The sequence below is a fragment of the Microtus pennsylvanicus genome, chromosome 10, assembly GCF_037038515.1.
Source record: "Microtus pennsylvanicus isolate mMicPen1 chromosome 10, mMicPen1.hap1, whole genome shotgun sequence".
Lineage (NCBI taxonomy): Eukaryota > Metazoa > Chordata > Mammalia > Rodentia > Cricetidae > Microtus > Microtus pennsylvanicus.
In genome coordinates this window covers 93,063,424-93,086,952 of record NC_134588.1, presented here as the reverse complement: position 1 = coordinate 93,086,952, position 23,529 = coordinate 93,063,424, and the positions used below count along the sequence as shown (strand labels likewise).

General features: G+C 40.9%; 1 protein-coding gene across 1 annotated transcript in view; it reads right to left on the bottom strand.

The window, feature by feature from the left end:
- The window catches only part of Aim2 (absent in melanoma 2), a 43,237-nt gene extending 22,517 nt beyond the window's left edge, over positions 1–20,720 (bottom strand). The window contains exon 1 of the mRNA XM_075987565.1: positions 20,634–20,720. The gene's annotated coding sequence lies outside the window, so the exon portion shown is untranslated. The remainder of the gene's footprint in view (positions 1–20,633) is intronic.
- Positions 20,721–23,529: the final 2,809 nt, after the last annotated feature.

Here is a 23,529-nt window from a genome sequence, read left to right as displayed (position 1 = left end):
ATCAAAGGGCCAAGGCAGTTTCTTTATTAATTAACCAATGAAACAACAGATAGACAGATGACCCTCCTCCATCACAGCCATATTGGCAAGGTGGATGCCCTGCATGGTCCTGGTTCTTATGCCAAAGATATCAACCTCAAACTTCACCTGGAAAGCACCCATTAGGGCAAGCCCTGGTCTGTTGCAGCCATCTGCACTGCAAAGCAAGCTGAAAATTGGACTTACTTCTAGGTTGCGGGGTAGGACTAATACATGTGAAGTGTTTGTAAGATTCTGGAAAGCCCCAAATGTGACATGTACCCAGTTTTAAAAAAAAACTGTTCAAAAGAGGTAGAGATTTGAAAGCTAAAACCCAAGATGCTGGGTCCGGTAAGCATAAGAACAATGGCATCATTACAAACACAGGAAGAGGAGGAGGAGGTTGTAGCTCATACCAGGTGATAAGAATGTGGACTGTGTACAGGAAGTGTTGAATTCAAGGTACTCATGAGATATGCAAATAGAGAGGTTTAATTGAATATATGAGCCTGGAGCTTAGATGAAAGGTCAGAACTCTGGGTAATGCAGACGGCAACAGAATACTGATAACAACTGATACTATGAAGACGATGTGGCTGTGAGGAGAGGAGTGGAATGGAAGCATCCCATAGAGGCTCGTAGAGCTCAGGCAGCACGACACTGGGCAGAAGGAGAGTGAGAAAGGAAGATTGACAAAGAAAGGTCAGGGCACCAGAGAAAGAAGCAGACACTGTGGGTTTCAGAAGGCAGGGCGCAGGGGTTTGGAGATCAATAGTGTAGTATACATTTGAAACTTGCTAAGAGGATAGATTTCAAATGTTCTCACCATACTCACAGTAAAAGGATACCTATACCTATGTGAGGCTGGGGACACACACATGCACACACACATACACACACACAAACACACACACACATGTATGTAGATTATCTTGGTTCTATGATAATCATTTCACAAGGTATATACACGTGAAGACACGGCATTGTGTCCTGTAAACACAAACCAGTTTTCTGTGTCAACTATAGTTCAGTAAAGCCAGAGAGAGGACACTTTCATATCTCCTAAATTCTGTTCAGATCTAGGAAACAAGCAGATGGTCACTTCCTACAGTGTTCAGCCCTTCTTTTCTGACTTCTGGTCAGGCTTTCTATGCTTATGCTGGGCCATACTGTCGTGAAACAAAGATAAACAGATAACAAAGAAAATGGCCTGTGGGAAAGTGCTAAGCTTCTGCAGCTGCAGGATCAGCCACCTTTGCTACCCTCTAGAGAGTTCTCCTTACCTACCTCCTGCACAGGGGCCTCTGTTTCTCATGCGTGTTGTCCCTGCTCTCATGCTGGCACACTCACCTAGCAGTGTGTGGTCATTCCTTTCTCCACATCCTTCACTACCCTACTCTGAGTTCCTGCTGCCTGGGAAAGATCCTGCCATTCTCTCCTTCCCCTTTCATTTGATCAATTTCTTATCCCAACCAGGTCTGTCTTTGCAGTTCACTTCTTCCAGAATGACTCTCAAATCCCCCAAGTTCAAATCCAGGATTCAAGATCTTTTACAGTCACAAATAACAGAGAGGTTCATGATACTGTGCTACCATACCAAACAGATGAGACTAACATCAGCTGTGTGACCTTGAGTTAAGTACCTTGACCTTCTGAAGTACCTAGTCCATGAGAGAACCTGGGTGCACCTACAGGGGCATTATAAAAATTGGAAGAGTTCAGACACTTAAAATACTAAGAAATGTTAACTGGAAAATACAAAGCATTCAGTTAGCACTGGGCTTTATTATTAGTATTATGACATTCTTTTGTATTATTCCTGCTCTTTTCATCTAAATGCAAACTATTGGAGCAGACACCATATCTAAATATTACTTATAAATCAAAATAAGCATCAGGCCAGTTGTGGCAGTTCATTTAAGAGGAGGAAGTAGGAAGATCATTTTGAAGCCCTCTTTGGCTACATAGTAAGTTCAAGACCAACCTAGGCTGCATCATCAGTATGCGTTTCAAAATAATAATGATCAAAGAGAATGAAATATATGGAGACCTCAGGCCACAACTGTTAAGTGCAGAGTTTTTATGAATATTCATAAAACCATTCCAAACCAAGCTTACCAAGAACCTACACACTAAAATTCAAGATGCGTAATGACTCTGCTGAAGTCCTCAACCCAAATTTGAGTCTTTGCTACATCTTTCTTTTTTGACCGTCTCTATCCACTCAGTGTGACTCATACTAACGACACTAGTGGCAAGAATGAGTCAGAGGTGAGCGTAGGGACACGGCAGGCAGTAGTCAGTTGATTCTGCAAGTGACGTATGAAAGAACCGGGTACCTGGGGATAAGAACAGGTTTTCTTTACTAATTTACAACAAAACATTCATAATAATCATTTGCTAATGAGATTTTAATGATAATACTCTATCATGCTATTTCTGTATATAAAAGACAAGTTTTTCTGTTTTATTTTCCTTCATAATTAGAAACTTTCTTCTTACACTTGCCTTTTCCTTGTCTCTCACCATGTCCGGTGAGACGGACATTACAAAACTACAGGAAGAGTAAATGTAGCTGGTGATAACACAGAGAAGTGACTTTCACCGAGACAGACGGATGGGCAGACGGGCAGGAAAGGAAGAGGCAAAGACAGACACAGAGTCGTTTGGATATACTCAGGCTAACTGAAGGTCCAGATGACTGAATTGGCCCTGACAAACGCAGCAATGTGAGTTAGGTATGGGTGTGTGTGTGTGTGTCTGTGTGTGCATGTAACACCAAATCTCTGTCTCTGGCATCTGATTCCTGCATCTTCCTGAAAACTGACCAAGATGTTTTATAAGTCAAGTGATATACTTGGCCATCACAAATATGAAGGTGTGTGACGTACTAGGATTCCCATGAGCCAAACAGGCCTATTGTCTGCTGATTTGTGATGTCAAGGGCTTCAGCCTGACTCTCTAATCAAATTCTAAAATAATGTCCTTCTGCAGATTGGTATCCAGCCTCATCCAGTGTCAATGACGCTGTGATGTCCGAATGCTGACTGCCTCTTTTCTCCGTGTTGATGTCTAAAACACATAATATCCATTTCTCACGTTTTTGTCAGTCTATCACCAAATGATCTTCCCTGATTTGTCTTTTATTCAAGGATAATACAAAATTCTCCCCTTAAAGCCTGATTAGGAGCTGTCAGATACATGACATGATTTCCATAGTCTTAGCATTTTTTTTTCTGTCTTGGGAGACCACAGTCTCTGAGCCTCTAACTTTGGTGATGGTTACACTCTTGGTTTCAAGTTATTACTGATACTCCTAACAACCCTGAGAAGTAATGCCATACCCATTTTGGAGATGAGTAAATAGAGGCTGGAGTTTGTCATGGGCATGCCCTAAGGTCATATGAGTAATTAATTGTAGAAAAAAAAATCCTGAACTTGAACAAGGAGAAACCACAGCACAAACTCTCATACCTTACCACAGTGCCCCACGCTGCTTCCTGGTTGCAAAGTGAGCGGGTTCAGCTCTAACCACGGATGAAAACAGAAGCACAGAGGTGGAAAGTAGATGTTTACTAAGGTCTTTCCTCAGCTAGCTCACTCCCACAACCTCCCAGGCTTCCCTGCTCGGTCTCTCTTTGGCATTTCCTAACATCTTCATTCTTTTCATTATTTTCTTCTCTATATAACAGACAACAAAGACCCGGGGCTCTCTGCTCAGCTCTTTAAGTTACATACCAAGCCACACAAAAATGGCCACTCCCGGATATGCCCCCTGTACCCATGAAGCACATGATCACAGGAGCAGAGAACAATTTGTTGCCGTGAAATTACTCTTCTAGGGATTCCACAAACTAGTCTCCTTTTACCCCACCTTACTTATTCTAACCTTCTGTGGTTCAGTAGCTGTCTACTTTACAGTAACTGCGCTGGATACTGTCAGCACCCAGACCCTCCAATCCCTTAACCCAGTGCTCATCCTCCCAGCTAAACCTACACGCTGCTGATGGCTGAGTTATGTACCAGAATCTACTTCTGTAAAGGGAGTCACCTTGCCCAAGGTCACATCACTGCCCACAGTCAGCTGGAAGGTAAGCTTTATGGAAAAGTCACCCTAGCTATGGACAACTGGAAGCCATCCAAGTCTAGATAACTGGAGAGAGCTTCTACAGCTGCCATTATGAATATATGTGAGTTCAGCTCCCTCTGTCCAATGCAGTTTTCCTCTCTCGTTTACAAATGCTCCTGTGACTCCCACAGGCAAATCTCAGCGTCTCTGTGTTGGAAACTCAATCTAATACAGTACTCTACACTCCTAACTTCAGTCATATGCACAAACACTGTCACTTTAACTGACGGGTAAGACTACATACCAGAAGGCACATGGATATAATGCCCAGAAGCACATGAGGAGGTAAATAGCGCAGAAATTAAAATCTATGAGTCATTCCTCCTTTTGTACACTACTTCAAGCGTTTGCTTCATATTTCATAGCTTTGCCACTGTAATATTTTCATGCATACTGACACTTAGATATCCTACCCTTTTCTACTTCCTTGTTTTGGGTGTCTATATAGAGATTTAGATGCTTTCTAAGCTTCCCTTCACATTGGCAACATGAGAACTCTTACTCTTTGTGTATGTTCCTCTGTGTGTTAGTACATGCATGTATGTAGATCGTGTCTATATATAATAGTGAGTATGTGCATATGTGTGAATGTGTGTGTACACATGAATGTGTCTGTGCATGTATGCTGCTTGTATCCGTTTTGATGTGTGGGTATGCATGTGAGTGGATGGAGGGGATTGTGTCTGTGTGCACATGTATGTGTATAGTTGCATTAGAGTGGGGTGTGTGTGTATACATGTAGACATGTGTTATGTGTGCATATATATGTGCATACAAGTAGATTAGGATACACATATATATGTGCATGCATGCGCATTTATGTGTAAGCGTATATATGTTCTAAACTTCTAGTTATATGTATATGCATGTTTGTGTGTGAGTGTATAAGTGGGTCTAGACATGTCAAGAGTGTCCGTATGTGTGTGTGCCTATGAATATGAGTATATGTAAGTGTCCATACTTGTGTATCTGTGCATCTTCATATGTCAGCACACAATTTTGCATTTTACCATGGAAATAGAAATATAGGCACAGAATCAAATAAATGGCTATATATCTTGACACAGTGGTGTGAAGTATGTCAGCACAATCTAAAGATGTAAAACTAATAGGCTAATCATAAAAATGACACACAAAACAGTTCACTATATGGTAGAGACTGAAAATAACTAGATACTATGTACTAGACAACTTGCCTCATGACTAGAGCTTCAAGAGTTTGTGGGGACAGATAAAAATGAAGTCCTAAATAGGCATAAGCTAAACTTCTTAAAACATAGCACACAACTACATAGAAGAGAGATTTTCATATCTGGCCAACCCATGTCAGGATGAGGTTCTCATCATTGGAAAGGGCACAGATTGAAAAATAAGGGGGGGGGTGAAGAAATACAGATGGCACCATATAAGCAAGCTGAGACAGGAGTAGATCTCCAAACCAAATCCCAGGAAGAGGGACAGCTGTTGGACTTACACTCAGTGCAGATGCAGAGGGATCAAGGCCCCTGCCTGAGACAGAAAGAAAACAGATAAACTGAAGTCAGAGTCTGAAATATTGACCATACTTCTGATTTGTTTTTGAAGCAGTAAAAATTCCAAAAGGACATTAACACACTCACAATTTCATGACATTTACTAATGGAGCAATATTGGTGATGGCATACATAAGTCTACAAAATCAAGCACTCTACTTTTGCCTCAGTTATATAGTATTAAAACTGTGAGTTTCCTGAAGTTCAGTGGAGTGATCTTTCTCTCACTTGCTCACTCTGTGTGTGTATGTGTTTGTATGTGTGTAACACATACAATATATATTGCATATGTGTGCAGGTGAATTCCTTCATGTCAGACAACCACGATGTTTGGTGTCTTCCTTAATCTCTCCCAAATTTTGTATTTTGAGACAGAACTGTTCATTTATCCTGGAACTTGCTGTTCCAGCAACAATGAGTGTCCAACTTGCCCCAGGGATCTAATTGTGTCTGTGTGGATTATCCTGAGCTTTTTTTGTGGGTTCTGGAGTTCTAATCGATGGTCCTCATATTGCACAGTAAGCAGTTTACCCCCGAGGCATTTCTCTAGCCCTCACTTATCTTCTAAATCAAACTGCTGATCGTACAAGGAGCTGTAACTTGTTTGAAACATATGTGAAGTTATCTACTAATTTTGAAAATATTCACATTCCAATATAACTTTCCCATTCCTGGTGGAAGCTTCCACCCACACCGATTGCTAGAACCCAGGGAAAGGAGAAAAAGAGAGGTGGGAGGGAGAAGAGGAAGGACAGTGAGGGCATGGAGAAGTAGAACAAGACAGAAAGGGGAGATTATATCTTCAGGAAGGGCTGAATGATACAAGTGAGAATGAACTACAAACAACATGAATGAGACTACCAATTCCTGTAAACTGAAGAATATATGCATACATATAATATAAGAATACATATCATATGTAAGAATTATATATCATATTATATATAATATCTTGCTTTTAAAAATATATAAAGCAGCATATTGTTTAGTGACACCAACTCCTAGCACCCACTTCAGGGAGGCAGAGTGTAATGGAGGGGAGTCAACACGGAGGTCTTAGGAGTCCTGATATGGTTCTATTACTAAACTAGGTCTTAAACAAGTGCTTATCACTATTATGTGTGTTTCTGTGCAGGAATCAACTACTTTTAGAAACAATGAGCTCAGTGAGGGAATTCTTTTAAAATTATTGGTGACTTGCCACCTAAATAGCCCCTGACTCTTTTTTTAAGCTAAAAAAAAGTTTACATTTTCAAATGAATTTTCCAAAGTTAAGAATTGTTTTTAACTGTCTGCTTTGTACCTATAATTTATTTTCAGGAGATTATTCTGTGTTGCTTATGCTAGAAAAGAGAGAGGGAAATATATAAATTCTCACAAAACATGCAATTTTCTGTGTTTCACCATTTATTTTATTAAGCTCACTTGTTCTTACCTTTGTTCTTTTACAAAAGCAATTCAAAACATTGCTTTAAAAATGAGAGAATTTAGACAAATAAAAGTAGGATAAAAAGCACATGTAGTCCCACTGTTAAGAATATGAAACTCTCGCCAAGTGATTTTTATTGCTGTCTATGAATTACTATAATCATGGAAAGATTGGCTATTTTGGTAAGAATGTCCTATAGTTTGCCATAATTGATTTAGTTAATCTAACCCCAAGAAAGAAAATTTGGGATATCCCCCATCTATCTCTTTATCCTCAAGAACTTGTATACTGCTCCGAAGGTAGAATATATGTGGACCCTGATGGACAGTGCTTTTCAAGGGTCAATCTCAATCAACCAGGTTGGTTCCATGAGCCAACCAACCACACAGAATTCTGGTGTGGAGGGAATGGTGTCTTACACCTGCAATTGGCTCCTCAGAGCCTCTTTTCATGAATGAGCTCCTGTGATTTCTCTAGTTCCACGGCTGTACATCCTATGAGACACTACTCTAACCTGCACTTTGTTTTAGTCTTTCTTCTTTGCAGCCTATGCCAAAAAGTACCTAGATCATCCTGTACCAAGACCATCATGCCCAACTCAGAGTCTGAGTGACCCGATATATTTAAGATGCCATGTTTGCTTTGCAGTAGAAAACCTGACTCTTAAAATAGCATGATGAATACTAGGCAATCTTTAATGGCAAGGAACATTTGAAATTTTTGTCATCTAATTATAAATAGTCTACTTTGTATATTTTTCAGAATTCCCTAAAGAGGTAGGGCCATGGAAAAGAAAGCCATACAAACCTCAGTTTAATACTTCAGGCAGGTGGCTATAAATGTTAGCTGTTGTGTCCTGATTATCACACTAATGAGAGAAGGGACCAAACTGAGAAGAAACTGTTTAGTATAGAATTAGGTCTGAATTATATTAAGTCACAATAAACTTTGAAACATCTCTTTGTACATGTTCATTTTTATGAATATTGTCAAGTGTCCCAGTCAAGCGTGGGCCTGGACTCTGGGAAGACTGCTAACTCTGGGAAGACTGCTACCAAGAAAAAGGGCATTGTTCCCCGAAACAGCATGACTTTGGTTTAGATCCGCATGCTTGACTGTTGTTTTCCAACCAGAGTGCTGTCAAATGCTAAAAAGATCCTTCCTCATTCAGCAATCCAAACCTCCCGTCTGTGATTCAGAGGAAGCAATGCTCCGTCTGTGATTCAGAGGAAGCAATGCTCTCTCGGGAACAGCAGGAATTTGAATGTGTGTGTGTGTGTGTGTGCGTGTGTGTGTCTTCAAGTCGTGGGCCTTACATTCACTGGCCTCGGGCATGCTGCTTGCGTGTCTGACTCCTGAACATAATATAAATACATAAAGACTATTTAGCAGGAATATTTTAAAGACAAGCAGGAAATTGTCAAAATGTCAGTTCCCACAATGACCAGCTCATGCACTGAACTTGGGATACGTCTGATGGCAGTGTATGTCGGGGGATAATAACCTAGGATTTAAAGGTCATGTGACCAATTACTACCTCAGGATTTTGTGGCTTTTGCCATGACATTTTGCAGTCTTGTTTTCTAGCCATAACCCACGTTTTAAAATTGTTTTTTCACTCGATCGCTTCTCTGAACATTTCCTAACTCCTCTGGGCCACTGTCACTTTCACAGCGCATGATCACACACAGAGCTGTCAACAGCAGTTTCAGGCCAGCACGGCACAGGCACCCAGCTCCCAGGGAGAGCCAGAGCTGGCAGGACTGAAGCTTGGCAGGGCTCTGTAGCTGTTCCTGGCACTGCAAATGTAGGGCCTGGGTATTCCCAGCCATGGAGGAAAGAGTTTTTTCATGGGTTAGGTGAAAGGAAGCTACTCAAAGATTCTAAAAACCTTTTGCAATAAAATTAAAGAACCACACACACAAAAATCCCACAGGAAATACAAACCACACCCAAACCAATACCACCTTCATCCTTAAATCTCCTGCGTGCTGGTGTCCGGTGAGTTCCTAGACATTGGGTCTCTCTGGGTGAAACAACTCAATGCTCAGAAAATGTGAACATCTAAGAAAGATGAATTCCCAGGCTTCTCTTTCAGTTTACGAGAAAACAAATCTTGAATTACAGGAAACAGGAGGTTAGATTTTTTTTCTCCCAGCCTCAGGGAAACCACTACACTGTGTAGTTGCATAGTATCTGAGACGGGCTCTTGCTCAACGGCTACTCGCCCATGCTGTCCTTCCAGGAATCACCCAGCCCTGCTTGGGAGGAAATCCTTTATGTTTTGAAAGTTTCTTAACCATAGGCAGTGTGTGTGTGTGTGTGTGTGTGTGTGTGTGTGTGTGTGTGTGTGCATGTGTGTGTGTTTAAACAAATAAGGGAGGTAGAAGGCTCTGATATCATAGCTGCTTCATCCTGCTCCTTATTCATCCCATCTCTTCCTCTTCTAGGCTGGGCCTCAAAGCATCATCTTCAGGACAGCCTCCCACACAGAAACACACCATTCCACAGGACAGCCTTCCCACACACAGACCCACCATTCCACAGGACAGCCTTCCCACACACAGACCCACCATTCCAGAGGACAGCCTCCCACACACAGACCCACCATTTTACAGGACAGCCTCCCACACACAGAGACCCGCCATTTTACAGGACAGCCTCTCACACAGACAAACTATCTCAGAACCATAGCCCACCATTGCAGAGTTAGAAGGGGCATGGAGAGCTGATGTGAGGCAAAGAGCAAGTGCAAGTGAGAATGGACTTTGGGACCAGAGTGCTCAAGATTCCAGTGTCATTTCTAGACGTAGCAGCAGTAGCAGGATAGCCACCCCAGGTCACTTGTCCTACATTTAGGTCCATAACTGTCGGGTAGAGATTTACATCAGTGCTGACCTCATAGAGATTTTTAGGGAAGTCACCCACACTAACGTGTGTAGAATACTTAAGTGTGTTTTGCTACCTGGTAGAAATTATAGTTGTGAGCTCACACCACAAACTTGGCTCCTCAGTTTTCTAAATCAAGAATTGTAGAGACGAGACTGTAACTACTCAGGTACAAGGAAAAATCAAAAGATGCCCACTTCATAATGAAGTATGTTTATCCTAGGAGGGAGCCTCCTTCATCTTTCTCACTTTGTATATATTCTCTTTATGAGCACACATTGTTGCTTTTTAATCTGTATGGTATCATTCAGAGTTGAAGTAGAATTTTCATAATGAATTCGGCTTAAGTGGATAAGCTATTGCTGGCTCACATGTAAGGCCTTTCATACCCAATAACAATAATTTTAATCTCTTAAACTCATCAGCACAGATACTCAAATCCTTCCAGAACAGAATTTCCCCTCATGTAATCTTTATCTCACCAAATAAAAATGTTAACAGACACACAACTTGTAGAGACATGCAGGTCTTTTAAATCACATGCCAGGCACAGTGCTGGCTGTGAAAAAATACCAGGAAGCTTAAAATCTGGAAGTGTGTGTACCCTTTACCGCTTCCCCATTCAGCTCTTGCCACCTTACATGTCTTAAATATAAAATTTATTAGAAAAAATAAAATTGTCCTTAGTCACAACAGCCACATTTCAAGTGAGCTTGCTGGTCATATGTACTTAGGAGCTACCATGTCTATATAGTTTACCTAACCAAGAAAGATCAACTTAATTAGTTGGACATAGAGAAGATGGTGTTTTGTTAGGTAGTATCCTGCTGTTATAACAGAATTCCTGATGTACCGAGCTGATGTAGGATTCCCCTCTGTATGCTGTGGATACCATTGGTTAATTAAAAATAAAACTGGATCATCCTGATAGGGTTGAAGAGAGCTAGGAGTGGAAAACTAAACTGAATACTGGGAGAAGGAAGGGAGGAATCGGGGGAGAAGCCATGGAGCTGCCACCAGAGACAGACACACTGAAACTTTGCTGGTAGGCCATGACCTTGTGGTATTGCACAGATTAATGGAGATGGGTTAAATTAAGATGTAAGAGTTAGCCAATAAGAAGCTAGAGCTAATGGGCCAAGCGGTGATTTAATTAATACAGTTTCTTTGTATTCTGTGTTATTTTGGGAGTCTGGGTAACTGGGAACTAACAAGAGGCCTCCGACTACACCAAGCTACAAAGAAGAAATTTTATTTGTCCTTATAGTTTTGGATGTTTCAGTTCATGACAAACTGACCTCATCGCTTTGAGATGGTGGTGGCAGTCTATCATGGTGGGGACATATGGCAAAAAGCGGTCATTTACCTCATGCTGAGAGGAAGTAGAAGAGAGGGTGGCAGGAGAGATCATGTGTCCTCTGTCCGCTTTCAGGAAATGACCTCATTGATATTACCCCCACTTGGCCTCATCTCATGAAGGATCCACCACCTGCAAGAGAGCTCCAAGGCTCTGGCATGGGAGCCTTTGGAGAGCACTTAGCCACAGCACAGCAGAGTGGACATGCTGTGGTGGAGAAACAGAATGCTACAGGGAAAACCTCGGAACTCTCAACAGACCTAGCCATATGGAAGTGAGTGAGAAAACGGACACTTTCCTACCATCAGACACCGAACAAGCTGCTTTCAAGATACACTTGAAGAATTCTAGAACCTGATTTTGTATGACCTTGGAAACATGCTAACACCAACTCCTCCACAAGAGGGAGCAAAGAAACAGAGCAGGGCCTTTTAGGGCCTAGACACATTTTTTCCTTCATTTTTTTTTTAAATTTTATTTTTTTTAAAAAAGGAAACAAACTATCTTTTTTTCATTTTACATACCAATCCCAGCTCCCACTCTCTCTCCTCCTCCCATTCCCTCCTCCTTCCCCCACCCCATCCCCCTATCCACTCCTCAGAAAGGGCAAGGTTCATTGCTTTGGGGAAGGTCCAAAGCCCTCCTTACTATATCCAGGCCGAACAAGGTATCTATCAAAAGAGAATGGGCTCTAAAAAGCCAGTACAAGCAGCAGGGACAAATTCTGGTGCCACTGCCAGTGGCCCCACAGTCTGTCATACAACTGTCACTCATGTTCAAAGGGTCTTGTCCTTTCCTGGTATCTTCCCTGTCTGGCCAGAGTTGGTGAGCTCTCATTAGCTCAGGTAAGCTGTTTCAGTGGGTGTCCCCATCATGGTCTTGACCTCTTTGCTCATATTCTCACTCCTCCCACTCTTCAGCTGGACTCTGGGAGCTCAGCCCAGTGCTCCACTGCCAGTCTCTGTTTCAGTCTCCCTCAGTTGCTGGATGATGCTTCTATGATATTTAAAATAGTCACCAATCTGACTGTTAGGAAAAAATCCTAAGACAAGCCACTCCACCAGCCAGTTCGGGTTCCTTCCACTATTGCTTAGAATCTTAGCTGGAGTCATCCTTGTGGATTCCTGGGAATTTCTCTAGTGCCCCATAATGGCTTCCTCAATAAAAATATCTCTTTCCTTGCTCTCATCTATGTCCTTCCCCTGTCTCAAATACCCTATTCCCTCAAGTTCTCCTCCCCTCTCTTCTTTTCCCCTCCTCCTCCCCTTCCAACCTTCCTTTTCTCCCCATCCCCATGCTCCCAATTTTGTGAGGAGATCTTGTCTATTTTCTTTTCCCAGGGGTATCTATATATGTTTCTCTTAGGGTTCCCCAGCAATACCACTCTTGGGCATATACCCAAAGGTTGCTCAATCATACTGCAAGGACATTTATTCAACTATGTTCATAGTGGCATTATTTGTAATAGTCAGAACCTGGAAACAACCTAGATGCCCCCAACCAAAGAAAGGATAAAGAAAATGTAGTGCATTTACACAATGGAGTACTACTCAGCAGAACAAAAACTATGACATCTTGAAATTTGCATGCAAATGGATGGACCTAGAAAAAAAAAAACATCCTGAGTGTGGTAACCCAGACCTAGAAAGATGAACATGATATGTACTCACTCATAAGTGGATATTAGCTATAAATAAAGGATAATGATCCTATAATCTGTGACCATAGAGAAGCTAAGTAGTAAGGGCCTAGACTTATAAAAGGAGTGGTATTGACAACTACAGATCACATAGAATTAGGGTAAAATTCTCCATTTACCTACATACTTGGTGGAGACTATTCAACATTGAATTTTGGTTATAGACAACCATCTCTCTATTTCTCCTTCATCTGGCCACACATATTCCTTTATTGTCAGCTGAGTAGGGAGTTAGCAAATCTCCTGTCTCCTTATTAGTAGAATTACAATAAGGTTTAAAAAAACAGTGTCATAACGAGTGCTATGTGCTTCAGGCAGTGAGCACTTGCCCACTATCAGTAATCTAGGCTGAGATTTAATTGCTAAATCAACGTTTGAGTATTTAGCAAGTACCACCATGTGCTACATGCTAGATAAACCGACTATGACATAAACATGGGTTTCCCTTTATAAAGCCTCAGTAGAGGCACATGATAAGCAAGTGTGTTTTTAAGCTAACTCCAGTTATAGTGAGTGGTATGAAAGGAAGAGATGGGTGACAAGGATAGGCTGCCTTAGTTCGCTCAAAGTCAAGACCCAGGGGAGTCTGGGAGCTGCAGATGTACAATGACATGAGCTGCACAGCTCAGCGACTTTTCCTGTGCATACTCAGTCTCTCTGGAGAAGGCTTCAAACAGGAAGATCACTGGGGTCTTGCAATAGAAAATTGGTTAAACACAAGAGAAACAGATATGGAGGAAGGGCTGGTCACCTCTGCAACTGTAAACCCAACAGTAGTAGAATAAACAATGAATGCAGATTAGGCTAAAATATGCTGAGTATATATGATTCTAAAACTGCCGGGTAGTGAGAAGGAATGGAGGGGAGAAAGTGAAAGAGAAGAAACGACTGATACATTACGGAAGTGAAAGAAAGACTCTTTGGGGGAGGAAAGAGGACCAGAAAGCAATGAAGAGGGTGAGGGTCCAAGAATGAGGCCCACGGTTTTGCAAGCTAACCAAAATTTAATTTAATAAAAAGAAAAAAAATAACAACTGCAGACTCGGACGAGGCTGAAAAAGACAGAAAGAGGTAAAGACAACTAGGTAACAGAATTGAAAGGAGATTCAAAGGCAGGAAGAATGTCAGTCAAAGAATATGTTCAAATTTTATTGTTCAGAGAAAACAAGTTGTAGCTAAATGTTGTAGCTGTGAAACATAAGGTGTGGTGACATCTATGAAGAAGGCCAGGACACACCGTGAGATACACAGCTCAGGACACACCGTGAGATACACAGCTCAGGACACACCGTGAGATACACAGCTCAGGACACACCGTGAGGTGCACAGCTCAGGACACACCGTGAGATACACAGCTCAGGACACACCGTGAGATACACAGCTCAGGACACACCGTGAGATACACAGCTCAGGACACACCGTGAGATACACAGCTCAGGACACACCATGAAGTGCTCAGCTCAGGACACAGCCTACAATGCACAGCTCGGCACTCCTCTCACAGTTTGCCATAAGTCGGCACTGCTTTTCTTCTCCTAAGCATTACCAGACTATCATATAATTCTGTGCATGGTCCTGGAATCATTCTTTAAGTCTCCTGGCAATTCAACCCTGGTCAGTGTGTGTCGCAGTAAGCAAACTACCAAGGAGAGGCTGCCCCCATCTTCTTTACAATGAATGCCGGAGATACACACACAGCAGTGCAGGCCTCACCCACATGAAGCTCCTGCTTAGCAAGACTGTTCTGAACGCCTTTTGCTGCTTTCCCACATAACACTCTTTCCTCTCAGACACCACTGTTGTTCCCTCTTGAAACTTCCCATTTTTACAATTAACGTGGATTTGGTTTTTGACTCAAAGAATAACATTTTTAGCTTTTTTATTTTATATACATTGATGTTTTGCCTACATGTATGTCTGGGTGAGAATGTTGGATCCTCTGGAACTGGAATATCAGATGGTTGTGAACTGTCATGTGGGTGGCAGGAATTGAACCCAGGTCCTCAGGTAGAGTAGTAACTCTGATAAATAATAAGTCTGATAGAGCGATAACTGCTGATATATCTCTCTGGCCCAAAAGAATTTAATAATCTTTCTTTTCCTAGTATTGATCATAATCTTAACATATACAATATATTTAGTGAGCATCCAAAGGGAAAAAATAAAAAGTAGGGGACATAGAGATAGGAGAAAAGAAATACAAGAATCAGAGAGGGTGGTGAGAACATCCAGCAGAGTGGAATGAGATGGACTCTAGAGTGTCAATATGATAAAAGGCAGAAGCTGGGATTAAAAAAATTGACCATGAAACCCATCTGAATCCAAGTTTTTATTTGTCTTTAGGTCTAGAAAGCCTAGAGCCTTAGAAGATTTCCTCCTGTGAATCAAGATGCATGTGGTTTTTTTTCCCCACACAAATGAACCCAGAGAAGAAAATTTGAGGCTGGGGAGGTGGCTCCGCAGGTAACGTGCTTGTCATGTGAAGGCGGAAGGAAAGAACTGACTCCACAATAAATACACACAAAGTAAATTCTAATGTTTTGAAAAGGAAGCATGACTTGTGTAGACAATGGTGAGATCGAAGACCAAGATGTGTTCAAGGCTCTATGCCTGGCTGGCCCTGTGCTCTGAGTGTACTATCTGGTCATTCTGAATCTCCATCTCCTCATATGGAAAATCAAACTAGTCACATCTGCTTCAGGAGCTCAAGTGAGTTAAAGTGAAAACCTTTGTTAATCAAAGGGCACAGCACCTGAATCAGATTACTATCATTGGATATATCTCCTCTCTGCTTTGCCCAGCCTGTGCAAAGAAGTTGCATGAGTTCACACAGACCTATGATTTCCACAGTTTCCTCAGCTTTTCCCCCAGTCTGCTATGTCAATCAAGATGTGTTCATAGTAATCACCAACCGAGTCTTCATCGCACAGAGTATATCACATACGGAAAGGCCGGATCCTGAGATCCAGGTCAGTCTGCTGAGAACCAACTCCTCCCTCCACTCACTAAGGTAGGACATAGAGCACAGGAAGAGAGAAGCTGCCCATTACTTTTAGCTCCAGACACGGCATGTATACAGGAATAAAAGGACCGAAATAATCTTTGTCTCTATTTTTAAATTAGCTCTCAGCTCTGACGAGAATGCAAGACAGGAAAGACTGACTTCTTTTCTTTACGTTGTCCAAAAGGTTTTGCCTATATTCTGCTGTGAGATGATGCTTTTGTATACCGTAAAGATTTGTCACTAGTATTGGTTTAATAAAACATCAATTGGTCAGTAGCCAGGCAAGAAGTATAGGCAGGGTGACCAAACTAAGAGAATTCTGGGAAGAGGAAAGTCTCAGGCCAGATGCAGAGGAAACAAGATGAGAATGCTTTACTACAAAAAAAAAAGTACTGTGCCCCACATGGTTAAACATAGATAAGAATTACAGGTTAGTTAAAGACGTAAGAAGCAGTCAGTAATAAGCCTGAGCAATAGGCCAAGCAATTTATAATTAATATAAGCCTTTGTATGTTTATTTGGGACTGAATGACTGTGGGACCAGGTGGGACAAAAACTTTATCTACATTATTCTCATTTTTTTTCTTCAGTAGCCTCCCAAAGGGTAAATCCAAGCATCAAGAGAAATTTTAACTATTTTTTCCTCTCTCCAATTTCTTGTGAATTATTTTTCTTTCCCCAAATCACTCATACCAATAAAAAGGATGTGAGAGGATTTCAAAAATAATTTCAGAAGCTAGTTTGGAACCTCATTAATTCCAAAGGTCTGGTAGAAAATCTGTTTTGGCTCTCTTGATCTCCATTATGGTGGTATATTTTTGTATTTTGATAAATAAATCTTACCTGAAGACCAGAGGCAAAGCTAAAGCCACCAGAGGTCAGACAATGGTGACACACACCTTTAATTCCAAAACTTGGGAGACAGTCAGATGGATCTATAAGTTCAAATCCAGGTGATGGTACCTCACACCTTTAATCCCAATACTAGGGAGTAACACGCCTTTAAACCAAGCAGTAGAGGGAATATAAAATGAGAAGAGAGAAAGACTGTTTAGTATGTGATCGCCCAGCCTTGGTAGAGGTAAAACTTCTCTAATGACTTGGCTGCTTTGTTTTTCTGGTTTTCAGGTTGAACCCCAATTTCTGTCTCTGGGATTTTATTATTCGTGTTACATCCTTTATCTTGACTTTTCTTATCTGTAGTTTGTTTTTGTTTCCTTTTCAATGCTTTTCACTTTTCTCCAAGCAGACATTAGAATCTGTGCAGGGTCATGCAGCTACATGTGAAACAAAATATGAAGAGAGAGTGCTGATATTATGGGGTGGAAAGAGACTATTCCTGAACTGGGCAGTTGGGGCAGGCAGGGCCATGGAGATGAGAGTGCTTCTCTCCTGCGACTGAAGCAGAGTCTGAATTATGGGGCCTGGGGATGTGGCTTAGTCAGTAAACTGTCTAGCATTTAAGTCAAGAACAGGAGTTTGGCTCCCCAGCACCCAAGTCAAAAGTTGGTTATAGGTAACATTGCAATTCTAGAACTGGGAAGGCAGAGATGAGCAGATATATCCCTGGAGTTGTCTGGCCAGGCATCCTAACAAAATCATTGAGTTCCAGGCTCAGATGAGGTCCTGCCTCAAAGAAAAAGGTGGGGAGCAATCAAAAAAATATTCACCTTGATTTCTGGCACACACACACACACACATACACAAACACCACAAACTTAGACACATATTGTACACATGCACACCAGAAATAAATAAATCAGTCAATTAATAAACAAATAGAAAACAAGCTTCAATTTCAGAGCACCCTGCCTATAGCAGCTACTTATGGTTCTCAAACATTTTAAGTGTGCAACTGAAGGAACTACATTTTATACTGCATTTAATTTTAATTAAAAACATAAACTAAATTCAGTTTCTAGAAAATCAGTATGATTAAAATTACTTGAATATATTAGTCTACTTTTTCAACTGTAAATTTTGTGAATTTTAAGTTTATATAAAGTTAAATTTAAATATAGATGAAAATTTTATCATCAGAATTGATGAACTCTGAGAACAAAATACACGTCAGAGTTTTTGAAGACTTAGCATACATACTTTAATCAAGCATATTGGGTTGATGTTATTTGTTTTTGTTTTTAATGTAGCTACTAGAAAAATTTAAAAGTATGTACTTGTTTATGTTTCTATTGGTCTCTACTTTCCTGATACAGAGACTACGTAGGTTGGAATTCTATGTCTTTCCCTTTCTAGCTCCAAAATGAGATCAAAGGTGTTTTCTAGTTCTTTGAAGAAGAACTGCCTGATAGTGCCTACTGCATCGACTTCATGGGAGATGTGACTGAGTTACATAAGCACGCAATCCATGAGACATCCCTGACACCTGGTGTGCTCCACATTTGCTATTATTATAGTTCCAAGTTTATATTTGTCATGCTCTGGGGAGAGCAAGAAGCTGCAAGAGGCTTTGAAATGTCAGAGAGAATTTTCCTCCTCCCTAGGATAGTCTTACAGCAAGTGTCTGTTAGTTCCATTAGACTCTGGACCACAGATGCCTAAGGCCTTGTTGTCATGGTGAGCTGCTCCCTATTGCATCACTGCTTGCTGTTTCTTGAACACCATCTTACAAATCTCCAAAAGTCACAGGTAACAGGTGGGTGTCCAGATTTAACTTAGAAAAGCACTCTAGTAATAATAATAATAATAAAAATAAAATGTAATACCAAGCCAGGAGTGTAATGTGCTCTCTCACTTCCCAGTTTGTATTTATTTGATGGGATTTATTCCCCATAAGTTAAATACAGATAATAGGAGGTGCTATTGTGAGGATTTAATAATTGACATTGTTGAGAGGGCTTTACAAACTATACAACACCAGGCCAGTGCCAATATGCCCTCCCCTGAGAATCACTACAGCAAGATGGGCCTGCCTTCCCCACCCAGTCCCTTATTCCTCCCCCAGAAAGAACATACAGAGAACACACAGAAAACATAGAGAGAACATACAGAGAACACAGAGAGAACACAGAGAGAACATACAGAGAACATACAGAGAACACAGAGAGAACACACAGTGGCTTCACAGCAGCATCCATGCTTCACTCTGCTCTGCTGTCTGTGATTAAGCAGTCAAGCCCTGTGGTGTAAAATCTTTTAAAACTCCCTTTGACTAAAAAGTGCAAAAGATAGGCACTGAAGGGATAAACTAGTAAATCAACAGCAGATGTTCACACGTAAGCTCATTCTGTCCAGTCAGGCATCCTGAGAGTCTTTGAGGAAATGAGTCACCAATCTGGTAAGATTTCTTCATTATTATGCCCACAAGTATAAATATATACAGTATATAATATGCAGTCAGGATTAGGCTGAGAATTGCGGTGTGACTCAAATTAGGTCGTCAGATGATGTCTCTTTGAGAGGGTAATGTTTAAGCAGTGTATGAATTATGGCGATAAATAGAATGAGTCGGGGGATTTCTAGAGTCAGGGGAAGTTACACAATATTGTCTGTGTACTAAATAGCACTGGGTTCCTCACTTCAGCTAACTGAATGCAAGACCACTTCACTGAAGCAATAAACTTGACCTTACACGATTTCTCCAAAAACTACATCCAAAAGCATTACTCTTGGCTGATGAAAAAGGACTTGTCCCCACAAAATTGATGACATGGGACTTACAGAAACATGACTAACATAATAAACACCCTCCTACATAAAGAATAATCTTAAACAGGGTTTCTCTGTATTGCCTGTGCTGGAACTAGCTCTTGTTGACCTGGCTGGCCTCAAATTCACAAAGATCTGCCTTTCTCTGCCTCCAGAGTGCTGGGATTAAAGGAGTGCACCACCACAAGCCAGCAAATCTTAAGCATATTTTTATAAAGAAGAAAACAAACATAAGCAGGGAATATCACATGGAGAGACATAAGATGATTACAAAAAATTCAAATATTTCTACCGACACAATATACATAAATTAGACTCCCAGCTTTAAAAAGAACATTAAACTGGCTTAAAGGCCACTCTCGTCCTATAGTGTTTACAAAAGACACACTGAGAATATTACAATACTGAATAACTGAAAAGAATGTGAACAGAATGTATCAATCAGACACTAGGCACAAAAACCCCAGTTGGAACAGTTATATTAATATTTGTCAGAGAAGAGTATAAGACAAATAGTGTCATTAAGGACAGAGCTGCTGTACAATGATTAAATGTTAAAGTCACCAAGGTAATATAAAAATTCTAAGCATGTATACACCTCATTAAATAAAGCCAACAGCTCTAAGCAAAACTTGACAATTTTCCATGAACAAAAGACAAACCTACCATGATATTATGAAATTACAAAACACCTTCCTCCAATAATTAAAGTTTTAAATAGCTGAAGAAAAGCAAAAAAAGTTAAAAGTTGAACACCATAATTAACTATGTCCTGATAAAGACTTAGAAATAGTTATTACATTTCAATAAGTCTACAAAGGTTATCAGTGAAGTGTTTCTTTTCTATTGCAATAAAATGTAATGACCAAAAGCAACTTAGGGGAGGAGCGGGTTAATTTTTACTTACAGTTCCAGGAGGGTGGATTTCATCACCACAGGGAAGACATAGCAGCCCACAGAGAAGGCATGACTAACTTCACAAGGCAGGCGGGAAGCTGGCCTATTTCAATTCTTGCTCAAACAGGAAACAGAGGAAGATGTGAGGAGCCTATGACCTCTCACAGCTGGCCCCCAGTGACACACTTCCTCCAATAAGATTTCTTCAGTAAGTAAGTTCCACCTCCTGAAAATCCCAGAAACTTCCTGAGCCACCAGCAGGCATATATATATATATATGTATATATATACATATATATATATATATATATTCAGTTATTATGAGTCATCTCTCTCCTAGATTCTAGGAATTTTACTGTGGAAAGGGAAATGTGGGATCCAATTTTAAGTGGACTAAAATAATTTTTCTAATACCTAATAAATTAAAAGAAATAGAGACTTAAAAGCATACATAATTTAAAAGATAATAAATGCCATGCCACTTGAACATCTGAGATTGTGGAATAATACATTATCTGTTATTTAGAGTTTGGTGCTCTGTCGCTTTCAAGCCAATGTTACCTCGTAGGTACTCTGTCACACCATTGTTCTTATCTTTTATCTAGGAATAACTGGAGAGCTATTCCTATGTTTCTTTCTCCTTCAGTTAGATAGCAAAAGCTCTCTTCTACATATACATTCATGTCAGTAAGAGACCTCCAAAACACCCAGAAAATCAGAGCTCCATTTAGACTCAGTCTGGGCCAACACTCTGAACAATGTATTCTACTTCCTGCTACAGCCAAATGCGTTTTCTTTTGTTAAGATCTCAGTTGTGGTGAAATAAAAGATAACTTCTGTTCTTCAGTCAAGTGAAGGTTTAGAGCCAGGCTTCCTGCGGCTTTATTCTTTCCTGGAATATAGTCAATACTAATCCTTCTTCCCAACCCCAGAGTCTTACCACTCCCATTTCCTCTTCATTTGCTGATTAGCAAAAATTCAGTCCTAAGATTTTTTTTTCGAGAAAAGTTCAGACCAGGCTTCCCTCACTGGATTCCCTCTCCATAGCAGCCTAAACTCTCAATTCAGGGATTAGTGTGTGTGCTGATAGTTTACAAGATCCACCTCACAATGCTTTTCACTCTTAGTGGTAGGCCATGCAAAGCAGGTGCTGAGAGACAGAGAGTGGGAAGTGGGACTCGCTCCTCTCTCCTAGAAACTTGGCTAACCTTGGCTGTGTAGCTGGGTCCCGAGCCCCGCCGACAGGCGGCATACTAATTATGACACTTTTGAGGTTCCACCCAAACCGCTTGTTTTCAGTTTCCTTTCTCCAAAAAGCCTCAGCAGCATTGCTCCTACTGCCTTGAGATCTCTGCCAGAGATGTTTTAGATACAGGGAACTTCATGAAAGTCAAAACCTCTTGTTCTTATTTCCTTTCTTGCTAGGCAGTTCACAGTGTAATGTGATATTTTGTTGGTGTTTTAACAAATAAAGCTTGCCTGAAGATCAGAGTGTGGAGCTAGCCACTAGTTAGCCAGAGGCCAAGCAGTGGTGGCACACACCCTTAATCCCCAGCACTCAGGAGGAACAGAATCTCTGTAAATTCAAGGCCACCCTGAACTAAGCACGGTTGGTACAGTCTAAAAGAGAAACACCCAGGCAGTCAGGGCTCACACCTTTAATCCCACCACTAGCCAGGTAAAGGCAGGAAGAGCTGTGGCTGAACTGAGAGGGGAATGTAAGGTGGGAGGAAACAGAAGTTCAGGGCATTCAGTCTGAGGATTTGTGGAGACAGGATCTTGCCCACTTTGGTCTGAGGATTTAGTAGAGGTGAAAGGTCTCTAGTGACTGGCTTCTTTACTTCTCTGATCTTTCAGCTTTCACCGCCTACTATCTGACTCTGGGTTTTTATTGATAAGACTAATTAAAATCCATGCTATAGTTTAAGAGACAAAACCAAGCCAGCGCACACTGCCTGCCGTCTCACTGGTACTTGGTTTTCTGTGAATTCAACAGCAGCACAAGAAAAAGGGTGGGTTCTGCATAATCAGAAGTCTTGATAGATTTTATGCCAACACTGTCTTAGTGACTGTCATGTACACTCCATCTGCAAGGCAGCGTGCACTGTTTGAGCTCACTGAGAAGCTGGCTCTGGAAGTGGGCTTGCTCTTCTGCCACTTCAGACCCCAGCGTGTTCTTCTCTGGGGGTGTCTAGTCTCCCCACCCGCAACTCAGTGACAGGGAGGACAAAACAGTCCAAGAATAAAAGATTGTGTTTTTAAAAACAACTAGGTCAAGTATTTCCAGCAGATTTTTATCCATGGCATATAAGGGCCTACAGTATGAAAGAGAAGCCTGAAGTTTAGCCCTGGAGAGAAAGCTAACTGCCTTAACTTCCTGGCTTGATTTCTGCTGGGTGTTGTAAACTTCCAGTTTGATAATGTTTTCTCTAACAGTTGCTATTTGTTGTTTTATTTGGAAACCTCACCCAAGTTCTGCTCTGCCCAGGACTCTCTCTACTGAAAACTTCAAATGAGTATTGTTTTTTTTATTTCATTTTATTTTGACTTGCTATATACTTAATAAACTCACTCATTCAAAACTGAAAATATGTTTATCGCAGCTCATTCTCTGGACCAGACAGTTGTCTTATGTTATTGTTAATTATATTGTTCTCATTATTCTACTTTATGATTAGTGGTTGTTGGTAATCTCTTATTACACCAGGTTCATTAATTAAACTTTACATCATTGGTTGTAGGAATAGGGAAAAAAACACAATTCTGTGTTGTGTGTGATTGCAAACATCTACTGAGGATCTTGGAATGCATGAAAAATTCAATTAAATAAGAAAATGGAAGGAATTTAAGTAAAAGCTAAGGAAACATCCCAAGTAGGTGGCCAGGGTAGGAACTAGGTTGATAAT